This window comes from Heterodontus francisci, chromosome 16 (genome assembly GCF_036365525.1).
Source record: "Heterodontus francisci isolate sHetFra1 chromosome 16, sHetFra1.hap1, whole genome shotgun sequence".
NCBI lineage: Eukaryota > Metazoa > Chordata > Chondrichthyes > Heterodontiformes > Heterodontidae > Heterodontus > Heterodontus francisci.
Window position 1 is genome coordinate 19217839 of NC_090386.1, and position 25983 is coordinate 19243821.

A 25983-nucleotide genomic window follows, 5' to 3' on the forward strand; every position below is an offset into this window, starting at 1 on the left:
CACACTCACTCAACAACCACTCCATCCAGATCACTCTCACTCAACAACCACTCCATCTAGATCACTGTCATTCAGCAACCATACCATCTAGATCACTGTCACTCAACAACCACTCCATCCAGATCACAGTCACTCAACAACCACTCCATCCAGATCACTGTCACTCAGCAACCATTCCATCCAGATCACTGTCACTCAGCAACCACTCCATCCAGATCACTGTCACTCAGCAAACACTCCATCTAGATCACTGTCACTCAGCAACCACTCCATCCAGATCACTGTCACTCAGCAACCACTCCATCCAGATCACTCTCACTCAACAACCACTCCATCCAGATTACTGTCACTCAGCAACCACTCCATCCAGATCACTGTCTCTCAGCAACCATTCCATCCAGATCACTGTCATTCAGCAACCATTCCATCTAGATCACTGTCACTCAACAACCAATCCATCCAGATCACTGTCACTCAGCAACCACTCCATCCAGATCACTGTCACTCAGCAACCGCTACATCCAGATCACTCTCACTCAGCAACCATTCCATCTAGATCACTGTCACTCAGCAACCACTCCATCTAGATCACTGTCACTCAGCAACCACTCCATCCAGATCACTGTCACTCAACAACCACTCCATCCAGATCACTGTCACTCAGCAACCACTCCATCCAGATCACTGTCACTCAACAACCACTCCATCCAGATCACTCTCACTCAGCAACCACTCCATCGAGATCACTGTCACTCAGCAACCACTCCATCCAGATCACTGTCACTCAGCAACCACTCCATCCAGATCACTGTCACTCAGCAACCACTCCATCTAGATCACTGTCACTCAGCAACCACTCCATCCAGATCACTGTCACTCAGCAACCACTCCATCCAGATCACTCTCACTCAACAACCACTCCATCCAGATTACTGTCACTCAGCAACCACTCCATCCAGATCACTGTCACTCAACAACCACTCCATCCAGATCACTGTCACTCAGCAACCACTCCATCCAGATCACTGTCACTCAACAACCACTCCATCCAGATCATTGTCACTCAGCAACCACTCCATCCAGATCACTGTCACTCAACAACCACTCCATCTAGATCACTGTCACTGAACAACCACTCCATCCAGATCACTGTCATTCAGCAACCACTCCATCCAGATCACTGTCATTCAGCAACCACTCCATCTAGATCACTGTCACTCTGCAACCACTCCATCCAGATCACTGTCATTCAGCACCACTCCATCTAGCTCACTGTCACTCAGCAACCACTCCATCCAGATCACTGTCACTCAGCAACCACTCCATCCAGATCACTGTCACTCAGCAACCACTCCATCCAGATCACTGTCACTCAACAACCACTCCATCTAGATCACTGTCACTCAGCAACCACTCTATCCAGATCACTGTCACTCAGCAACCACTCCATCCAGATCACTCTCACTCAACAACCACTCCATCTAGATCACTGTCACTCAGCAACGTCTCCATCTAGATCACTGTCACTCAACAACCACTCCATCCAGATCACTGTCACTCAGCAACCACTCCATCCAGATCACTGTCACTCAGCAACCACTCCATCCAGATCACTGTCACTCAGCAACCACTCCATCCAGATCACTGTCTCTCAACAACCACTCCATCTAGATCACTGTCACTCAGCAACCACTCCCTCGAGATCACTGTCACTCAGCAACCACTCCATCCAGATCACTGTCACTCAGCAACCACTCCATCCAGATCACTCTCACTCAACAACCACTCCATCCAGATCACTCTCACTCAACAACCACTCCATCTAGATCACTGTCATTCAGCAACCATTCCATCTAGATCACTGTCACTCAACAACCACTCCATCCAGATCACTGTCACTCAGCAACCACTCCATCCAGATCACTGTCATTCAGCTACCATTCCATCTAGATCACTGTCACTCAACAACCACTCCATCCAGATCACTGTCACTCAGCAACCACTCCATCCAGATCACTGTCACTCAACAACCACTCCATCCAGATCACTGTCACTCAGCAACCACTCCATCCAGATCACTGTCACTCAACAACCACTCCATCCAGATCATTGTCACTCAGCAACCACTCCATCCAGATCACTGTCACTCAACAACCACTCCATCTAGATCACTGTCACTGAACAACCACTCCATCCAGATCACTGTCATTCAGCAACCACTCCATCCAGATCACTGTCATTCAGCAACCACTCCATCTAGATCACTGTCACTCTGCAACCACTCCATCCAGATCACTGTCATTCAGCACCACTCCATCTAGCTCACTGTCACTCAGCAACCACTCCATCCAGATCACTGTCACTCAGCAACCACTCCATCCAGATCACTGTCACTCAGCAACCACTCCATCCAGATCACTGTCACTCAACAACCACTCCATCTAGATCACTGTCACTCAGCAACCACTCTATCCAGATCACTGTCACTCAGCAACCACTCCATCCAGATCACTCTCACTCAACAACCACTCCATCTAGATCACTGTCACTCAGCAACGTCTCCATCTAGATCACTGTCACTCAACAACCACTCCATCCAGATCACTGTCACTCAGCAACCACTCCATCCAGATCACTGTCACTCAGCAACCACTCCATCCAGATCACTGTCACTCAGCAACCACTCCATCCAGATCACTGTCTCTCAACAACCACTCCATCTAGATCACTGTCACTCAGCAACCACTCCCTCGAGATCACTGTCACTCAGCAACCACTCCATCCAGATCACTGTCACTCAGCAACCACTCCATCCAGATCACTCTCACTCAACAACCACTCCATCCAGATCACTCTCACTCAACAACCACTCCATCTAGATCACTGTCATTCAGCAACCATTCCATCTAGATCACTGTCACTCAACAACCACTCCATCCAGATCACTGTCACTCAGCAACCACTCCATCCAGATCACTGTCATTCAGCTACCATTCCATCTAGATCACTGTCACTCAACAACCACTCCATCCAGATCACTGTCACTCAGCAACCACTCCATCCAGATCACTGTCACTCAGCAACCACTCCATCCAGATCACTGTCACTCAGCAACCATTCCATCCAGATCACTGTCACTCAGCAACCACTCCATCCAGATCACTGTCTCTCAGCAACCACTCCATCCAGATCACTGTCATTCAGCAACCATTCCATCTAGATCACTGTCACTCAACAACCAATCCATCCAGATCACTGTCACTCAGCAACCACTCCATCCAGATCACTGTCACTCAGCAACCGCTACATCCAGATCACTCTCACTCAGCAACCACTCCATCTAGATCACTGTCACTCAGCAACCACTCCATCTAGATCACTGTCACTCAGCAACCACTCCATCCAGATCACTCTCACTCAACAACCACTCCATCCAGATCACTGTCACTCAGCAACCACTCCATCCAGATCACTGTCACTCAACAACCACTCCATCCAGATCACTGTCACTCATCAACCACTCCATCCAGATCACTGTCACTCAACAACCACTCCATCCAGATCACTGTCACTCAGCAACCACTCCATCCAGATCACTGTCACTCAACAACCACTCCATCTAGATCACTGTCACTCAACAACCACTCCATCCAGATCACTGTCATTCAGCAACCACTCCATCCAGATCACTGTCATTCAGCAACCACTCCATCTAGATCACTGTCACTCTGCAACCACCCCATCCAGATCACTGTCATTCAGCAACCACTCCATCTAGCTCACTGTCACTCAGCAACCACTCCATCCAGATCACTGTCACTCAGCAACCACTCCATCCAGATCACTGTCACTCAACAACCACTCCATCTAGATCACTGTCACTCAGCAACCACTCCATCTAGATCACTGTCAATCAGCAACCACTCCATCCAGATCACTGTCACTCAGCAACCACTCCATCCAGATCACTGTCACTCAACAACCACTCCATCTAGATCACTGTCACTCAGCAACCACTCCATCTAGATCAATGTCAATCAACAACCACTCCATCCAGACACTGTCACTCAGCAACCACTCCATCCAGATCACTGTCACTCAGCAACCACTCCATCCAGATCGCTGTCACTCAGCAACCACTCCATCCAGATCACTGTCACTCAGCAACCATTCCATCCAGATCACTGTCACTCAGCAACCACTCCATCCAGATCACTGTCTCTCAGCAACCACTCCATCCAGATCACTGTCATTCAGCAACCATTCCATCTAGATCACTGTCACTCAACAACCAATCCATCCAGATCACTGTCACTCAGCAACCACTCCATCCAGATCACTGTCACTCAGCAACCGCTACATCTAGATCACTGTCACTCAGCAACCACTCCATCCAGATCACTGCCACTCAACAACCACTCCATCCAAATCACTGTCACTCAGCAACCACTCCATCCAGATCTCTGTCACTAAGCAACCACTCCATCCAGATCACTCTCACTCAACAACCACTCCATCCAGATCACTGTCACTCAGCAACGACTCCATCCATATCACTGTCACTCAGCAACCATTCCATCCAGATCACTGTCACTCAGCAACCACTCCATCGAGATCACTGTCACTCAGCAACCACTCCATCCAGATCACTGTCACTCAACAATCACTCCATCCAGATCACTGTCACTCAACAACCACTCCATCCAGATCACTGTCACTCAGCAACCACTCCATCCAGATCACTGTCACTCAGCAACCACTCCATCTAGATCACTGTCACTCAGCAACCACTCCATCCAGATCACTGTCACTCAGCAACCACTCCATCCAGATCACTCTCGCTCAACAACCACTCCATCCAGATTACTGTCACTCAGCAACCATTCCATCCAGATCACTGTCACTCAACAACCACTCCATCCAGATCACTGTCACTCAGCAACCACTCCATCCAGATCACTGTCACTCAACAACCACTCCATCCAGATCTCTGTCACTCAGCAACCACTCCATCCAGAACACTGTCACTCAACAACCACTCCATCTAGATCACTGTCACTGAACAACCACTCCATCCAGATCACTGTCATTCAGCAACCACTCCATCCAGATCACTGTCATTCAGCAACCACTCCATCTAGATCACTGTCACTCTGCAACCACTCCATCCAGATCACTGTCATTCAGCAACCACTCCATCTAGCTCACTGTCACTCAGCAACCACTCCATCCAGATCACTGTCACTCAGCAACCACTCCATCCAGATCACTGTCACTCAACAACCACTCTATCCAGATCACTGTCACTCAGCAACCACTCCATCCAGATCACTCTCACTCAACAACCACTCCATCTAGATCACTGTCACTCAGCAACCACTCCATCTAGATCACTGTCACTGAACAACCACTCCATCCAGATCACTGTCACTCAGCAACCACTCCTTCCAGATCACTGTCACTCAGCAACCACTCCATCCAGATCACTGTCACTCAACAACCACTCCATCTAGATCACTGTCACTCAGCAAGCACTCCCTCTAGATCTCTGTCACTCAGCAACCACTCCATCCAGATCACTGTCACTCAGCAACCACTCCATCCAGATCACTCTCACTCAACAACCACTCCATCCAGATCACTCTCACTCAACAACCACTCCATCGAGATCACTGTCATTCAGCAACCATTCCATCTAGATCACTGTCACTCAACAACCACTCCATCCAGATCACTGTCACTCAACAACCACTCCATCCAGATCACTGTCACTCAACAACCACTCCATCTAGATCACTGTCATTCAGCAACCATTCCATCCAGATCACTGTCACTCAATAACCACTCCATCCAGATCACTGTCACTCAGCAACGACTCCATCCAGATCACTCTCACTCAGCAACCACTCTATCCAGATCACTGTCACTCAGCAACCACTCCATCCAGATCACTCTCACTCAACAACCACTCCATCTAGATCACTGTCACTCAGCAACCACTCCATCTAGATCACTGTCACTCAACAACCACTCCATCCAGATCACTGTCACTCAGCAACCACTCCATCCAGATCACTGTCACTCAGCAACCACTCAATCCAGATCACTGTCACTCAACAACCACTCCATCTAGATCACTGTCACTCAGCAACCACTCCCTCTAGATCACTGTCACTCAGCAACCACTCCATCCAGATCACTGTCACTCAACAACCACTCCATCCAGATCACTCTCACTCAACAACCACTCCATCGAGATCACTGTCATTCAGCAACCATTCCATCTAGATCACTGTCACTCAACAACCACTCCATCCAGATCACTGTCACTCAACAACCACTCCATCCAGATCACTGTCACTCAACAACCACTCCATCTAGATCACTGTCATTCAGCAACCATTCCATCCAGATCACTGTCACTCAATAACCACTCCATCCAGATCACTGTCACTCAGCAACGACTCCATCCAGATCACACTCACTCAACAACCACTCCATCCAGATCACTCTCACTCAACAACCACTCCATCTAGATCACTGTCATTCAGCAACCATACCATCTAGATCACTGTCACTCAACAACCACTCCATCCAGATCACAGTCACTCAACAACCACTCCATCCAGATCACTGTCACTCAGCAACCACTCCATCCAGATCACTGTCACTCAGCAACCACTCCATCCAGATCACTGTCACTCAGCAACCATTCCATCCAGATCACTGTCACTCAGCAACCACTCCATCCAGATCACTGTCTCTCAGCAACCATTCCATCCAGATCACTGTCATTCAGCAACCACTCCATCTAGATCACTGTCATTCAGCAACCATTCCATCCAGATCACTGTCACTCAATAACCACTCCATCCAGATCACTGTCACTCAGCAACGACTCCATCCAGATCACTCTCACTCAGCAACCACTCTATCCAGATCACTGTCACTCAGCAACCACTCCATCCAGATCACTCTCACTCAACAACCACTCCATCTAGATCACTGTCACTCAGCAACCACTCCATCTAGATCACTGTCACTCAACAACCACTCCATCCAGATCACTGTCACTCAGCAACCACTCCATCCAGATCACTGTCACTCAGCAACCACTCAATCCAGATCACTGTCACTCAACAACCACTCCATCTAGATCACTGTCACTCAGCAACCACTCCCTCTAGATCACTGTCACTCAGCAACCACTCCATCCAGATCACTGTCACTCAGCAACCACTCCATCCAGATCACTCTCACTCAACAACCACTCCATCCAGATCACTCTCACTCAACAACCACTCCATCGAGATCACTGTCATTCAGCAACCATTCCATCTAGATCACTGTCACTCAACAACCACTCCATCCAGATCACTGTCACTCAACAACCACTCCATCCAGATCACTGTCACTGAACAACCACTCCATCTAGATCACTGTCATTCAGCAACCATTCCATCCAGATCACTGTCACTCAATAACCACTCCATCCAGATCACTGTCACTCAGCAACGACTCCATCCAGATCACACTCACTCAACAACCACTCCATCCAGATCACTCTCACTCAACAACCACTCCATCTAGATCACTGTCATTCAGCAACCATACCATCTAGATCACTGTCACTCAACAACCACTCCATCCAGATCACAGTCACTCAACAACCACTCCATCCAGATCACTGTCACTCAGCAACCACTCCATCCAGATCACTGTCACTCAGCAACCACTCCATCCAGATCACTGTCACTCAGCAACCATTCCATCCAGATCACTGTCACTCAGCAACCACTCCATCCAGATCACTGTCTCTCAGCAACCATTCCATCCAGATCACTGTCATTCAGCAACCATTCCATCTAGATCACTGTCACTCAACAACCAATCCATCCAGATCACTGTCACTCAGCAACCACTCCATCCAGATCACTGTCACTCAGCAACCGCTACATCCAGATCACTCTCACTCAGCAACCATTCCATCTAGATCACTGTCACTCAGCAACCACTCCATCTAGATCACTGTCACTCAGCAACCACTCCATCCAGATCACTGTCACTCAACAACCACTCCATCCAGATCACTGTCACTCAGCAACCACTCCATCCAGATCACTGTCACTCAACAACCACTCCATCCAGATCACTCTCACTCAGCAACCACTCCATCGAGATCACTGTCACTCAGCAACCACTCCATCCAGATCACTGTCACTCAGCAACCACTCCATCCAGATCACTGTCACTCAGCAACCACTCCATCTAGATCACTGTCACTCAGCAACCACTCCATCCAGATCACTGTCACTCAGCAACCACTCCATCCAGATCACTCTCACTCAACAACCACTCCATCCAGATTACTGTCACTCAGCAACCACTCCATCCAGATCACTGTCACTCAACAACCACTCCATCCAGATCACTGTCACTCAGCAACCACTCCATCCAGATCACTGTCACTCAACAACCACTCCATCCAGATCATTGTCACTCAGCAACCACTCCATCCAGATCACTGTCACTCAACAACCACTCCATCTAGATCACTGTCACTGAACAACCACTCCATCCAGATCACTGTCATTCAGCAACCACTCCATCCAGATCACTGTCATTCAGCAACCACTCCATCTAGATCACTGTCACTCTGCAACCACTCCATCCAGATCACTGTCATTCAGCACCACTCCATCTAGCTCACTGTCACTCAGCAACCACTCCATCCAGATCACTCTCACTCAGCAACCACTCCATCCAGATCACTGTCACTCAACAACCACTCCATCTAGATCACTGTCACTCAGCAACCACTCCATCTAGATCACTGTCACTCAGCAACCACTCTATCCAGATCACTGTCACTCAGCAACCACTCCATCCAGTTCACTCTCACTCAACAACCACTCCATCTAGATCACTGTCACTCAGCAACGTCTCCATCTAGATCACTGTCACTCAACAACCACTCCATCCAGATCACTGTCACTCAGCAACCACTCCATCCAGATCACTGTCACTCAGCAACCACTCCATCCAGATCACTGTCACTCAACAACCACTCCATCTAGATCACTGTCACTCAGCAACCACTCCCTCTAGATCACTGTCACTCAGCAACCACTCCATCCAGATCACTGTCACTCAGCAACCACTCCATCCAGATCACTCTCACTCAACAACCACTCCATCCAGATCACTCTCACTCAACAACCACTCCATCGAGATCACTGTCATTCAGCAACCATTCCATCTAGATCACTGTCACTCAACAACCACTCCATCCAGATCACTGTCACTCAACAACCACTCCATCCAGATCACTCTCACTCAACAACCACTCCATCTAGATCACTGTCATTCAGCAACCATTCCATCCAGATCACTGTCACTCAAAAACCACTCCATCCAGATCACTGTCACTCAGCAACGACTCCATCCAGATCACTCTCACTCAACAACCACTCCATTCGGATCACTCTCACTCAACAACCACTCCATCTAGATCACTGTCATTCAGCAACCATACCATCTAGATCACTGTCACTCAACAACCACTCCATCCAGATCACTGTCACTCAACAGCCACTCCATCCAGATCACTGTCACTCAGCAACCACTCCATCCAGATCACTGTCACTCAGCAACCACTCCATCCAGATCACTGTCACTCAGCAACCATTCCATCCAGATCACTGTCACTCAGCAACCACTCCATCCAGATCACTGTCTCTCAGCAACCATTCCATCCAGATCACTGTCATTCAGCAACCATTCCATCTAGATCACTGTCACTCAACAACCAATCCATCCAGATCACTGTCACTCAGCAACCACTCCATCCAGATCACTCTCACTCAGCAACCATTCCATCTAGATCACTGTCACTCAGCAACCACTCCATCTAGATCACTGTCACTCAGCAACCACTCCATCCAGATCACTGTCACTCAACAACCACTCCATCCAGATCACTGTCACTCAGCAACCACTCCATCCAGATCACTGTCACTCAACAACCACTCCATCCAGATCACTGTCACTCAGCAACCACTCCATCCAGATCACTGTCACTCAGCAACCATTCCATCCAGATCACTGTCACTCAGCAACCACTCCATCGAGATCACTGTCACTCAGCAACCACTCCATCCAGATCACTGTCAATCAACAATCACTCCATTCAGATCACTGTCACTCAACAACTACTCCATCCAGATCACTGTCACTCAGCAACCACTCCATCCAGATCACTGTCACTCAGCAACCACTCCATCTAGATCACTGTCACTCAGCAACCACTCCATCCAGATCACTGTCACTCAGCAACCACTCCATCCAGATCACTCTCCCTCAACAACCACTCCATCCAGATCACTGTCACTCAGCAACCACTCCATCCAGATCACTGTCATTCAGCAACCACTCCATCCAGATCACTGTCATTCAGCAACCACTCCATCTAGATCAATGTCATTCAGCAACCATTTCATCTAGATCACTGTCACTCAACAACCACTCCATCCATATCACTGACACTCAGCATCCACTCCATCCAGATCACTCTCACTCAACAACCACTCCATCCAGATCACTCTCACTCAACAACCACTCCATCTAGATCACTGTCATTCAGCAACCATTCCATCTAGATCACTGTCACTCAACAAGCACTCCATCCAGATCACTGTCACTCAACAGCCACTCCATCCAGATCACTGTCACTCAGCAACCACTCCATCCAGATCACTGTCACTCAGCAACCACTCCATCCAGATCACTGTCACTCAGCAACCATTCCATCCAGATCACTGTCACTCAGCAACCACTCCATCCAGATCACTGTCTCTCAGCAACCATTCCATCCAGATCACTGTCATTCAGCAACCATTCCATCTAGATCACTGTCACTCAACAACCAATCCATCCAGATCACTGTCACTCAGCAACCACTCCATCCAGATCACTCTCACTCAGCAACCATTCCATCTAGATCACTGTCACTCAGCAACCACTCCATCTAGATCACTGTCACTCAGCAACCACTCCATCCAGATCACTGTCACTCAACAACCACTCCATCCAGATCACTGTCACTCAGCAACCACTCCATCCAGATCACTGTCACTCAACAACCACTCCATCCAGATCACTGTCACTCAGCAACCACTCCATCCAGATCACTGTCACTCAGCAACCATTCCATCCAGATCACTGTCACTCAGCAACCACTCCATCGAGATCACTGTCACTCAGCAACCACTCCATCCAGATCACTGTCAATCAACAATCACTCCATTCAGATCACTGTCACTCAACAACTACTCCATCCAGATCACTGTCACTCAGCAACCACTCCATCCAGATCACTGTCACTCAGCAACCACTCCATCTAGATCACTGTCACTCAGCAACCACTCCATCCAGATCACTGTCACTCAGCAACCACTCCATCCAGATCACTCTCCCTCAACAACCACTCCATCCAGATCACTGTCACTCAGCAACCACTCCATCCAGATCACTGTCATTCAGCAACCACTCCATCCAGATCACTGTCATTCAGCAACCACTCCATCTAGATCAATGTCATTCAGCAACCATTCCATCTAGATCACTGTCACTCAACAACCACTCCATCCAGATCACTGACACTCAGCATCCACTCCATCCAGATCACTCTCACTCAACAACCACTCCATCCAGATCACTCTCACTCAACAACCACTCCATCTAGATCACTGTCATTCAGCAACCATTCCATCTAGATCACTGTCACTCAACAAGCACTCCATCCAGAACACTGTCACTCCACAACCACTCCATCCAGATCACTGTCACTCAGCAACCACTCCATCCAGATCACTGTCACTCAGCAACCACTCCATCCAGATCACTGTCACTCAACAACCACTCCATCTAGATCACTGTCACTGAACAACCACTCCATCCAGATCACTGTCATTCAGCAACCACTCCATCCAGATCACTGTCATTCAGCAACCACTCCATCTAGATCACTGTCACTCTGCAACCACTCCATCCAGATCACTGTCATTCAGCACCACTCCATCTAGCTCACTGTCACTCAGCAACCACTCCATCCAGATCACTGTCACTCAGCAACCACTCCATCCAGATCACTGTCACTCAACAACCACTCCATCTAGATCACTGTCACTCAGCAACCACTCCATCTAGATCACTGTCACTCAGCAACCACTCTATCCAGATCACTGTCACTCAGCAACCACTCCATCCAGATCACTCTCACTCAACAACCACTCCATCTAGATCACTGTCACTCAGCAACGTCTCCATCTAGATCACTGTCACTCAACAACCACTCCATCCAGATCACTGTCACTCAGCAACCACTCCATCCAGATCACTGTCACTCAGCAACCACTCCATCCAGATCACTGTCACTCAACAACCACTCCATCTAGATCACTGTCACTCAGCAACCACTCCCTCTAGATCACTGTCACTCAGCAACCACTCCATCCAGATCACTGTCACTCAGCAACCACTCCATCCAGATCACTCTCACTGAACAACCACTCCATCCAGATCACTCTCACTCAACAACCACTCCATCGAGATCACTGTCATTCAGCAACCATTCCATCTAGATCACTGTCACTCAACAACCACTCCATCCAGATCACTGTCACTCAACAACCACTCCATCCAGATCACTCTCACTCAACAACCACTCCATCTAGATCACTGTCATTCAGCAACCATTCCATCCAGATCACTGTCACTCAAAAACCACTCCATCCAGATCACTGTCACTCAGCAACGACTCCATCCAGATCACTCTCACTCAACAACCACTCCATTCGGATCACTCTCACTCAACAACCACTCCATCTAGATCACTGTCATTCAGCAACCATACCATCTAGATCACTGTCACTCAACAACCACTCCATCCAGATCACTGTCACTCAACAGCCACTCCATCCAGATCACTGTCACTCAGCAACCACTCCATCCAGATCACTGTCACTCAGCAACCACTCCATCCAGATCACTGTCACTCAGCAACCATTCCATCCAGATCACTGTCACTCAGCAACCACTCCATCCAGATCACTGTCTCTCAGCAACCATTCCATCCAGATCACTGTCATTCAGCAACCATTCCATCTAGATCACTGTCACTCAACAACCAATCCATCCAGATCACTGTCACTCAGCAACCACTCCATCCAGATCACTGTCACTCAGCAACCGCTACATCCAGATCACTCTCACTCAGCAACCATTCCATCTAGATCACTGTCACTCAGCAACCACTCCATCTAGATCACTGTCACTCAGCAACCACTCCATCCAGATCACTGTCACTCAACAACCACTCCGTCCAGATCACTGTCACTCAGCAACCACTCCATCCAGATCACTGTCACTCAACAACCACTCCATCCAGATCACTGTCACTCAGCAACCACTCCATCCAGATCACTGTCACTCAGCAACCATTCCATCCAGATCACTGTCACTCAGCAACCACTCCATCGAGATCACTGTCACTCAGCAACCACTCCATCCAGATCACTGTCAATCAACAATCACTCCATTCAGATCACTGTCACTCAACAACTACTCCATCCAGATCACTGTCACTCAGCAACCACTCCATCCAGATCACTGTCACTCAGCAACCACTCCATCTAGATCACTGTCACTCAGCAACCACTCCATCCAGATCACTGTCACTCAGCAACCACTCCATCCAGATCACTCTCCCTCAACAACCACTCCATCCAGATCACTGTCACTCAGCAACCACTCCATCCAGATCACTGTCATTCAGCAACCACTCCATCCAGATCACTGTCATTCAGCAACCACTCCATCTAGATCAATGTCATTCAGCAACCATTCCATCTAGATCACTGTCACTCAACAACCACTCCATCCAGATCACTGACACTCAGCATCCACTCCATCCAGATCACTCTCACTCAACAACCACTCCATCCAGATCACTCTCACTCAACAACCACTCCATCTAGATCACTGTCATTCAGCAACCATTCCATCTAGATCACTGTCACTCAACAAGCACTCCATCCAGATCACTGTCACTCCACAACCACTCCATCCAGATCACTGTCACTCAGCAACCACTCCATCCAGATCACTGTCACTCAGCAACCACTCCATCCAGATCACTGTCACTCAACAACCACTCCATCTAGATCACTGTCACTGAACAACCACTCCATCCAGATCACTGTCATTCAGCAACCACTCCATCCAGATCACTGTCATTCAGCAACCACTCCATCTAGATCACTGTCACTCTGCAACCACTCCATCCAGATCACTGTCATTCAGCACCACTCCATCTAGCTCACTGTCACTCAGCAACCACTCCATCCAGATCACTGTCACTCAGCAACCACTCCATCCAGATCACTGTCACTCAACAACCACTCCATCTAGATCACTGTCACTCAGCAACCACTCCATCTAGATCACTGTCACTCAGCAACCACTCTATCCAGATCACTGTCACTCAGCAACCACTCCATCCAGATCACTCTCACTCAACAACCACTCCATCTAGATCACTGTCACTCAGCAACGTCTCCATCTAGATCACTGTCACTCAACAACCACTCCATCCAGATCACTGTCACTCAGCAACCACTCCATCCAGATCACTGTCACTCAGCAACCACTCCATCCAGATCACTGTCACTCAACAACCACTCCATCTAGATCACTGTCACTCAGCAACCACTCCCTCTAGATCACTGTCACTCAGCAACCACTCCATCCAGATCACTGTCACTCAGCAACCACTCCATCCAGATCACTCTCACTCAACAACCACTCCATCCAGATCACTCTCACTCAACAACCACTCCATCGAGATCACTGTCATTCAGCAACCATTCCATCTAGATCACTGTCACTCAACAACCACTCCATCCAGATCACTGTCACTCAACAACCACTCCATCCAGATCACTCTCACTCAACAACCACTCCATCTAGATCACTGTCATTCAGCAACCATTCCATCCAGATCACTGTCACTCAAAAACCACTCCATCCAGATCACTGTCACTCAGCAACGACTCCATCCAGATCACTCTCACTCAACAACCACTCCATTCGGATCACTCTCACTCAACAACCACTCCATCTAGATCACTGTCATTCAGCAACCATACCATCTAGATCACTGTCACTCAACAACCACTCCATCCAGATCACTGTCACTCAACAGCCACTCCATCCAGATCACTGTCACTCAGCAACCACTCCATCCAGATCACTGTCACTCAGCAACCACTCCATCCAGATCACTGTCACTCAGCAACCATTCCATCCAGATCACTGTCACTCAGCAACCACTCCATCCAGATCACTGTCTCTCAGCAACCATTCCATCCAGATCACTGTCATTCAGCAACCATTCCATCTAGATCACTGTCACTCAACAACCAATCCATCCAGATCACTGTCACTCAGCAACCACTCCATCCAGATCACTGTCACTCAGCAACCGCTACATCCAGATCACTCTCACTCAGCAACCATTCCATCTAGATCACTGTCACTCAGCAACCACTCCATCTAGATCACTGTCACTCAGCAACCACTCCATCCAGATCACTGTCACTCAACAACCACTCCATCCAGATCACTGTCACTCAGCAACCACTCCATCCAGATCACTGTCACTCAACAACCACTCCATCCAGATCACTGTCACTCAGCAACCACTCCATCCAGATCACTTTCACTCAGCAACCATTCCATCCAGATCACTGTCACTCAGCAACCACTCCATCGAGATCACTGTCACTCAGCAACCACTCCATCCAGATCACTGTCAATCAACAATCACTCCATTCAGATCACTGTCACTCAACAACTACTCCATCCAGATCACTGTCACTCAGCAACCACTCCATCCAGATCACTGTCACTCAGCAACCACTCCATCTAGATCACTGTCACTCAGCAACCACTCCATCCAGATCACTGTCACTCAGCAACCACTCCATCCAGATCACTCTCCCTCAACAACCACTCCATCCAGATCACTGTCATTCAGCAACCACTCCATCCAGATCACTGTCATTCAGCAACCACTCCATCTAGATCAATGTCATTCAGCAACCATTCCATCTAGATCACTGTCACTCAACAACCACTCCATCCAGATCACTGACACTCAGCATCCACTCCATCCAGATCACTCTCACTCAACAACCACTCCATCCAGATCACTCTCACTCAACAACCACTCCATCTAGATCACTGTCATTCAGCAACCATTCCATCTAGATCACTGTCACTCAACAAGCACTCCATCCAGATCACTGTCACTCCACAACCACTCCATCCAGATCACTGTCACTCAGCAACCACTCCATCCAGATCACTGTCACTCAGCAACCACTCCATCCAGATCACTGTCACTCAGCAACCATTCCATCCAGATCACTGTCACTCAGCAACCACTCCATCCAGATCACTGTCTCTCAGCAACCACTCCATCCAGATCACTGTCATTCAGCAACCATTCCATCTAGATCACTGTCACTCAACAACCAATCCATCCAGATCACTGTCACTCAGCAACCACTCCATCCAGATCACTGTCACTCAGCAACCGCTACATCCAGATCACTCTCACTCAGCAACCACTCCATCTAGATCACTGTCACTCAGCAACCACTCCATCCAGATCACTGTCTCTCAGCAACCACTCCATCCAGATCACTGTCATTCAGCAACCACTCCATCTAGATCACTGTCACTCAGCAACCACGCCATCCAGATCACTCTCACTCAGCAACCACTCCATCTAGATCACTGTCACTCAGCAACCACTCCATCTAGATCACTGTCACTCAGCAACCACTCCATCCAGATCACAGTCACTCAACAACCACTCCATCCAGATCACTGTCACTCAGCAACCACTCCATCCAGATCACTGTCACTCAGCAACCACTCCATCCAGATCACTGTCACTCAGCAACCATTCCATCCAGATCACTGTCACTCAGCAACCACTCCATCCAGATCACTGTCTCTCAGCAACCATTCCATCCAGATCACTGTCATTCAGCAACCATTCCATCTAGATCACTGTCACTCAACAACCAATCCATCCAGATCACTGTCACTCAGCAACCACTCCATCCAGATCACTGTCACTCAGCAACCGCTACATCCAGATCACTCTCACTCAGCAACCATTCCATCTAGATCACTGTCACTCAGCAACCACTCCATCTAGATCACTGTCACTCAGCAACCACTCCATCCAGATCACTGTCACTCAACAACCACTCCATCCAGATCACTGTCACTCAGCAACCACTCCATCCAGATCACTGTCACTCAACAACCACTCCATCCAGATCACTGTCACTCAGCAACCACTCCATCCAGATCACTTTCACTCAGCAACCATTCCATCCAGATCACTGTCACTCAGCAACCACTCCATCGAGATCACTGTCACTCAGCAACCACTCCATCCAGATCACTGTCAATCAACAATCACTCCATTCAGATCACTGTCACTCAACAACTACTCCATCCAGATCACTGTCACTCAGCAACCACTCCATCCAGATCACTGTCACTCAGCAACCACTCCATCTAGATCACTGTCACTCAGCAACCACTCCATCCAGATCACTGTCACTCAGCAACCACTCCATCCAGATCACTCTCCCTCAACAACCACTCCATCCAGATCACTGTCATTCAGCAACCACTCCATCCAGATCACTGTCATTCAGCAACCACTCCATCTAGATCAATGTCATTCAGCAACCATTCCATCTAGATCACTGTCACTCAACAACCACTCCATCCAGATCACTGACACTCAGCATCCACTCCATCCAGATCACTCTCACTCAACAAACACTCCATCCAGATCACTCTCACTCAACAACCACTCCATCTAGATCACTGTCATTCAGCAACCATTCCATCTAGATCACTGTCACTCAACAAGCACTCCATCCAGATCACTGTCACTCCACAACCACTCCATCCAGATCACTGTCACTCAGCAACCACTCCATCCAGATCACTGTCACTCAGCAACCACTCCATCCAGATCACTGTCACTCAGCAACCATTCCATCCAGATCACTGTCACTCAGCAACCACTCCATCCAGATCACTGTCTCTCAGCAACCACTCCATCCAGATCACTGTCATTCAGCAACCATTCCATCTAGATCACTGTCACTCAACAACCAATCCATCCAGATCACTGTCACTCAGCAACCACTCCATCCAGATCACTGTCACTCAGCAACCGCTACATCCAGATCACTCTCACTCAGCAACCACTCCATCTAGATCACTGTCACTCAGCAACCACTCCATCCAGATCACTGTCTCTCAGCAACCACTCCATCCAGATCACTGTCATTCAGCAACCACTCCATCTAGATCACTGTCACTCAGCAACCACGCCATCCAGATCACTCTCACTCAGCAACCACTCCATCTAGATCACTGTCACTCAGCAACCACTCCATCTAGATCACTGTCACTCAGCAACCACTCCATCCAGATCACAGTCACTCAACAACCACTCCATCTAGATCACTGTCACTCAGCAACCGCTACATCCAGATCACTCTCACTCACCAACCACTCCATCCAGATCACTGTCACTCAACAACCACTCCATCCAGATCACTGTCACTCAGCAACCACTCCATCCAGATCACTGTCACTCAGCAACCAATCCATCCAGATCACTGTCACTCAGCAACCACTCCATCGAGATCACTGTCACTCAGCAACCACTCCATCCAGATCACTGGCACTCAACAATCACTCCATTCAGATCACTGTCACTCAACAACCACTCCATCCAGATCACTGTCATTCAGCAACCACTCCATCCAGATCACTGTCACTCAGCAACCACTCCATCCAGATCACTGTCACTCAGCAACCACTCCATCCAGATCACTGTCACTCAGCAACCACTCCATCCAGATCACTGTCTCTCAGCAACCACTCCATCCAGATCATTGTCACTCAGCAACCACTCCATCCAGATCACTGTCACTCAGCAACCACTCCATCCAGATCACTCTCACTCAACAACCACTCCATCCAGATCACTGTCACTCAGCAACCACTCCATCCAGATCACTGTCACTCAACAACCACTCCATCCAGATCACTGTCACTCAGCAACCACTCCATCCAGATCACTGTCACTCAACAACCACTCCTTCCAGATCACTGTCACTCAGCAACCACTCCATCCAGATCACTGTCACTCAACGACCACTCCATCTAGATCACTGTCACTCAACAACCACTCCATCCAGATCACTGTCATTCAGCAACCACTCCATCCAGATCACTGTCATTCAGCAACCACTCAATCTAGATCACTGTCACTCAGCAACCACTCCATCCAGATCAATGTCACTCAGCAACCACTCCATCTAGATCACTGTCACTCAGCAACCACTCCATCCCGATCACTGTCACTCAACAACCATTCCATCCAGATCACTGTCACTCAACAACCACTCCATCTAGATCACTGTCACTCAACAACCACTCCATCCAGATCACTGTCATTCAGCAACCACTCCATCCAGATCACTGTCATTCAGCAACCACTCCATCCAGATCACTGTCACTCAACAACCACTTCATCTAGATCACTGTCACTCAACAAGCACTCCATCCAGATCACTGTCATTCAGCAACCACTCCATCCAGATCACTGTCATTCAGCAACCACTCCATCTAGATCACGGTCACTCAGCAACCACTCCATCCAGATCAATGTCACTCAGCAACCACTCCATCTAGATCACTGTCACTCAGCAACCACTCCATCCCGATCACTGTCACTCAACAACCATTCCATCCAGATCACTGTCACTCAACAACGACCCATCCAGATCACAGTCACTCAGCAACCACTCCTTCCAGATCACTGTCACTCAGCAACCACTCCATCTAGATCACTGTCACTCTTCAACCATTCCATCTAGATCACTGTCACTCAACAACCAATCCATCCAGATCACAGTCACTCAGCAACCACTCCATCCAGATCACTGTCACTCAGCAACCGCTACATCCAGATCACTCTCACTCAGCACCCACTCCATCTAGATCAATGTCACTCAGCAACCACTCCATCCAGATCACTGTCTCTCAGCAACCACTCCATCCAGATCACTGTCATTCAGCAACCACTCCATCTAGATCACTGTCACTCAGCAACCACTCCATCCAGATCACTCTCACTCAGCAACCACTCCATCTAGATCACTGTCACTCAGCAACCACTCCATCTAGATCACTGTCACTCAGCAACCACTCCATCCAGATCACAGTCACTCAACAACCACTCCATCCAGATCACTGTCACTCAGCAACCGCTACATCCAGATCACTCTCACTCAGCAACCACTCCATCCAGATCACTGTCACTCAACAACCACTCCATCCAGATCACTGTCACTCAGCAACCACTTCATCCAGATCACTGTCACTCAGCAACCATTCCATCCAGATCACTGTCACTCAGAAACCACTCCATCGAGATCACTGTCACTCAGCAACCACTCCATCCAGATCACTGTCACTCAACAATCACTCCATTCAGATCACTGTCACTCAACAACCACTCCATCCAGATCACTGTCACTCAGCAACCACTCCATCCAGATCACTGTCACTCAGCAACCACTCCATCCAGATCACTGTCACTAAACAACCACTCCATCCGGATCACTGTCACTCAGCAACCACTCCATCCAGATCACTGTCACTCAGCAACCACTCCATCCAGATCACTGTCACTCAGCAACCACTCCATCTAGATCACTGTCACTCAGCAACCACTCCATCCAGATCACTGTCACTCAGCAACCACTCCATCCAGATCACTCTCACTCAACAACCACTCCATCCAGATCACTGTCACTCAGCAACCACTCCATCCAGATCACTGTCACTCAACAACCACTCCATCCAGATCACTGTCACTCAGCAACCACTCCATCCAGATCACTGTCACTCAACAACCACTCCTTCCAGATCACTGTCACTCAGCAACCACTCCATCCAGATCACTGTCACTCAACGACCACTCCATCTAGATCACTGTCACTCAACAACCACTCCATCCAGATCACTGTCATTCAGCAACCACTCCATCCAGATCACTGTCATTCAGCAACCACTCAATCTAGATCACTGTCACTCAGCAACCACTCCATCCAGATCAATGTCACTCAGCAACCACTCCATCTAGATCACTGTCACTCAGCAACCACTCCATCCCGATCACTGTCACTCAACAACCATTCCATCCAGATCACTGTCACTCAACAACCACTCCATCTAGATCACTGTCACTCAACAACCACTCCATCCAGATCAATGTCATTCAGCAACCACTCCATCCAGATCACTGTCATTCAGCAACCACTCCAACCAGATCACTGTCACTCAACAACCACTCCATCTAGATCACTGTCACTCAACAACCACTCCATCCAGATCAATGTCATTCAGCAACCACTCCATCCAGATCACTGTCATTCAGCAACCACTCCATCTAGATCACTGTCACTCAGCAACCACTCCATCTAGATCAATGTCACTCAGCAACCACTCCATCTAGATCACTGTCACTCAGCAACCACTCCATCCCGATCACTGTCACTCAACAACCATTCCATCCAGATCACTGTCACTCAACAACTACCCATCCAGATCACAGTCACTCAGCAACCACTCCTTCCAGATCACTGTCACTCAGCAACAACTCCAAATAGATCACTGTCACTCAGCAACCACTCCATCTAGATCACTGTCACTCAACAACGATCCATCCAGATCACTGTCACTCAGCAACAACTCCATCCAGATCACTGTCACTCAGCAACCACTCCATCCAGATCACAGTCACTCAACAACCACTCCATCCACATCACTGTCACTCAGCAACCACTCCATCCAGATCACTGTCACTCAACAACCACTCCATCTAGATCACTGTCACTCAGCAACCACTCCATCCAGATCACTGTCACTCAGCAACCATTCCATCCAGATCACTGTCAATCAGCAACCACTCCATCGAGATCACTGTCACTCTGCAACCACTCCATCCAGATCACTGTCACTCAACAATCACTCCATACAGATCACTGTCACTCAACAACCACTCCATCCAGATCACTGTCACTCAGCAACCACTCCATCCAGATCACTGTCACTCAGCAACCACTCCAGCCAGAACACTGTCACTCAACAACCACTCCATCCAGATCACTGTCACTCAGCAACCACTCCATCCAGATCACTGTCACTCAGCAACCACTCCATCCAGATCACTGTCACTCAGCAACCACTCCATCTAGATCACTGTCCCTCAGCAACCACTCCATCCAGATCACTGTCACTCAACAACCACTCCATCCAGATCACTCTCACTCAACAACCACTCCATCCAGATCACTGTCACTCAGCAACCACTCCATCCAGATCACTGTCACTCAACAGCCACTCCATCCAGATCACTGTCACTCAGCAACCACTCCATCCTGATCACTGTCACTCAACAACCACTCCATCCAGATCACTGTCACTCAGCAACCACTCCATCCAGATCATTGTCACTCAACAACCACTCCATCTAGATCACTGTCACTCAACAACCACTCCATCCAGATCACTGTCATTCAGCAACCACTCCATCCAGATCACTGTCATTCAGCAACCACTCCATCTCGATCACTGTCACTCAGCAACCACTCCATCCAGATCAATGTCACTCAGCAACTACTCCATCTAGATCACTGTCACTCAGCAACCACTCCATCCCGATCACTGTCACTCAACAACCATTCCATCCAGATCACTGTCACTCAACAACCACTCCATCTAAATCACTATCACTCAACAACCACTCCATCCAGATCATTGTCATTCAGCAACCACTCCATCCAGATCACTGTCATTCAGCAACCACTCCATCCAGATCACTGTCACTCAACAACGACTCCATCTAGATCACTGTCACTCAACAACCACTCCATCCATAACACTGTCATTCAGCAACCACTCCATCCAGATCACTGTCATTCAGCAACCACTCCATCTAGATCACTGTCACTCAGCAACCACTCCATCCAGATCAATGTCACTCAGCAACCACTCCATCTAGATCACTGTCACTCAGCAACCACTCCATCCCGATCACTGTCACTAAACAACCATTCCATCCAGACCACTGTCACTCAACAACGACCCATCCAGATCACAGTCACTCAGCAACCACTCCTTCCAGATCACTGTCACTCAGCAACCACTCCATCTAGATCACTGTCACTCAGCAACCACTCCATCTAGATCACTGTCACTCAACAACGACCCATCCAGATCACTGTCACTCAGCAACAACTCCATCCAGATCACTGTCACTCAGCAACCACTCCATCTAGATCACTGTCACTCAGCAACCACTCCATCCAGATCACTGTCACTCAGCAACCACTCCATCCCGATCACTGTCACTCAGCAACCACTCCATCTAGATCACTGTCACTCAGCAACCACTCCATCTAGATCACTGTCACTCATCAACCACTCCATCCAGATCACTGTCACTCAGCAACCACTCCATCCAGATCACTGTCACTCAGCAACCATTCCATCCAGATCACTGTCACTCAGCAACCACTCCATCCAGATCAATGTCACTCAGCAACCACTCCATCTAGATCACTGTCACTCAGCAACCACTCCATCCCGATCACTGTCACTAAACAACCATTCCATCCAGACCACTGTCACTCAACAACGACCCATCCAGATCACAGTCACTCAGCAACCACTCCTTCCAGATCACTGTCACTCAGCAACCACTCCATCTAGATCACTGTCACTCAGCAACCACTCCATCTAGATCACTGTCACTCAACAACGACCCATCCAGATCACTGTCACTCAGCAACAACTCCATCCAGATCACTGTCACTCAGCAACCACTCCATCTAGATCACTGTCACTCAGCAACCACTCCATCCAGATCACTGTCACTCAGCAACCACTCCATCCCGATCACTGTCACTCAGCAACCACTCCATCTAGATCACTGTCACTCAGCAACCACTCCATCTAGATCACTGTCACTCATCAACCACTCCATCCAGATCACTGTCACTCAGCAACCACTCCATCCAGATCACTGTCACTCAGCAACCATTCCATCCAGATCACTGTCACTCAGCAACCACTCCATCGAGATCACTGTCATTCAGCAACCACTCCATCTAGATCACTGTCACTCAGCAACCACTCCATCTAGATCACTGTCATTCAGCAACCACTCCATCCAGATCACTGTCATTCAGCAACCACTCCATCTAGATCACTGTCACTCAGCAACCACTCCATCCAGATCACTGTCACTCAGCAACCACTCCATCCAGATCACTGTCACTCAGCAACCACTCCATCCAGATCACTGTCACTCAGCAACCACTCCATCCAGATCACTGTCACTCAGCAACCATTCCATCAGATCACTGTCACTCAGCAACCACTCCATCCAGATCACTGTCATTCAGCAACCACTCCATCTAGATCACTGTCACTCAGCAACCACTCCATACAGATCACTGTCACTCAGCAACCACTCCATCCAGATCACTGTCATTCAGCAACCACTCCATCTCGATCACTGTCACTCAGCAACCACTCCATCCAGATCACTGTCACTCAGCAACCACTCCATCCAGATCACTGTCACTCAACAACCACTCCATCTAGATCACTGTCACTCAGCAACCACTCCATCCAGATCACTGTCATTCAACAACCACTCCATCCAGATCACTGTCACTCAGCAACCACTCCATCCAGATCACTGTCATTCAGCAACCACTCAACCAGATCACTGTCACTCAGCAACCACTCCATCTAGATCACTGTCATTCAGCAACCACTCCATCTAGATCACTGTCACTCAGCAACCACTCCATCCAGATCACTGTCAGTCAGCAACCACTCCATCTAGATGACTGTCACTCAGCAACCACTCCATCTAGATCACTGTCACTCAGCAACCACTCCATCCAGATCACTGTCTCTCAGCAACCACTCCATCCAGATCACTGTCACTCAACAACCACTCCATCTAGAACACTGTCACTCAGCAACCACTCCATCCAGATCACTGTCACTCAACAACCACTCCATCCAGATCACTGTCACTCAGCAACCACTCCATCCAGATCACTGTCACTCAGCAACCATTCCATCCAGATCACTGTCACTCAGCAACCACTCCATCGAGATCACTGTCACTCTGCAACTACTCCATCCAGATCACTGTCACTCAACAATCACTCCATTCAGATCACTGTCACTCAACAACCACTCCATCCAGATCACTGTCACTCAGCAACCACTCCATCCAGATCACTGTCACTCAGCAACCACTCCATCCAGATCACTGTCACTCAACAACCACTCCATCCAGATCACTGTCACTCAGCAACCACTCCATCCAGATCACTGTCACTCAGCAACCACTCCATCCAGATCACTGTCACTCAGCAACCACTCCATCTAGATCACTGTCACTCAGCAACCACTCCATCCAGATCACTGTCACTCAACAACCACTCCATCCAGATCACTGTCACTCAACAACCACTCCATCCAGATCACTGTCACTCAGCAACCACTCCATCCAGATCACTGTCACTCAACAACCACTCCATCCAGATCACTGTCACTCAGCAACCACTCCATCCAGATCACTGTCACTCAACAACCACTCCATCCAGATCACTGTCACTCAGCAACCACTCCATCCAGATCACTGTCACTCAACAACCACTCCATCTAGATCACTGTCACTCAACAACCACTCCATCCAGATCACTGTCATTCAGCAACCAC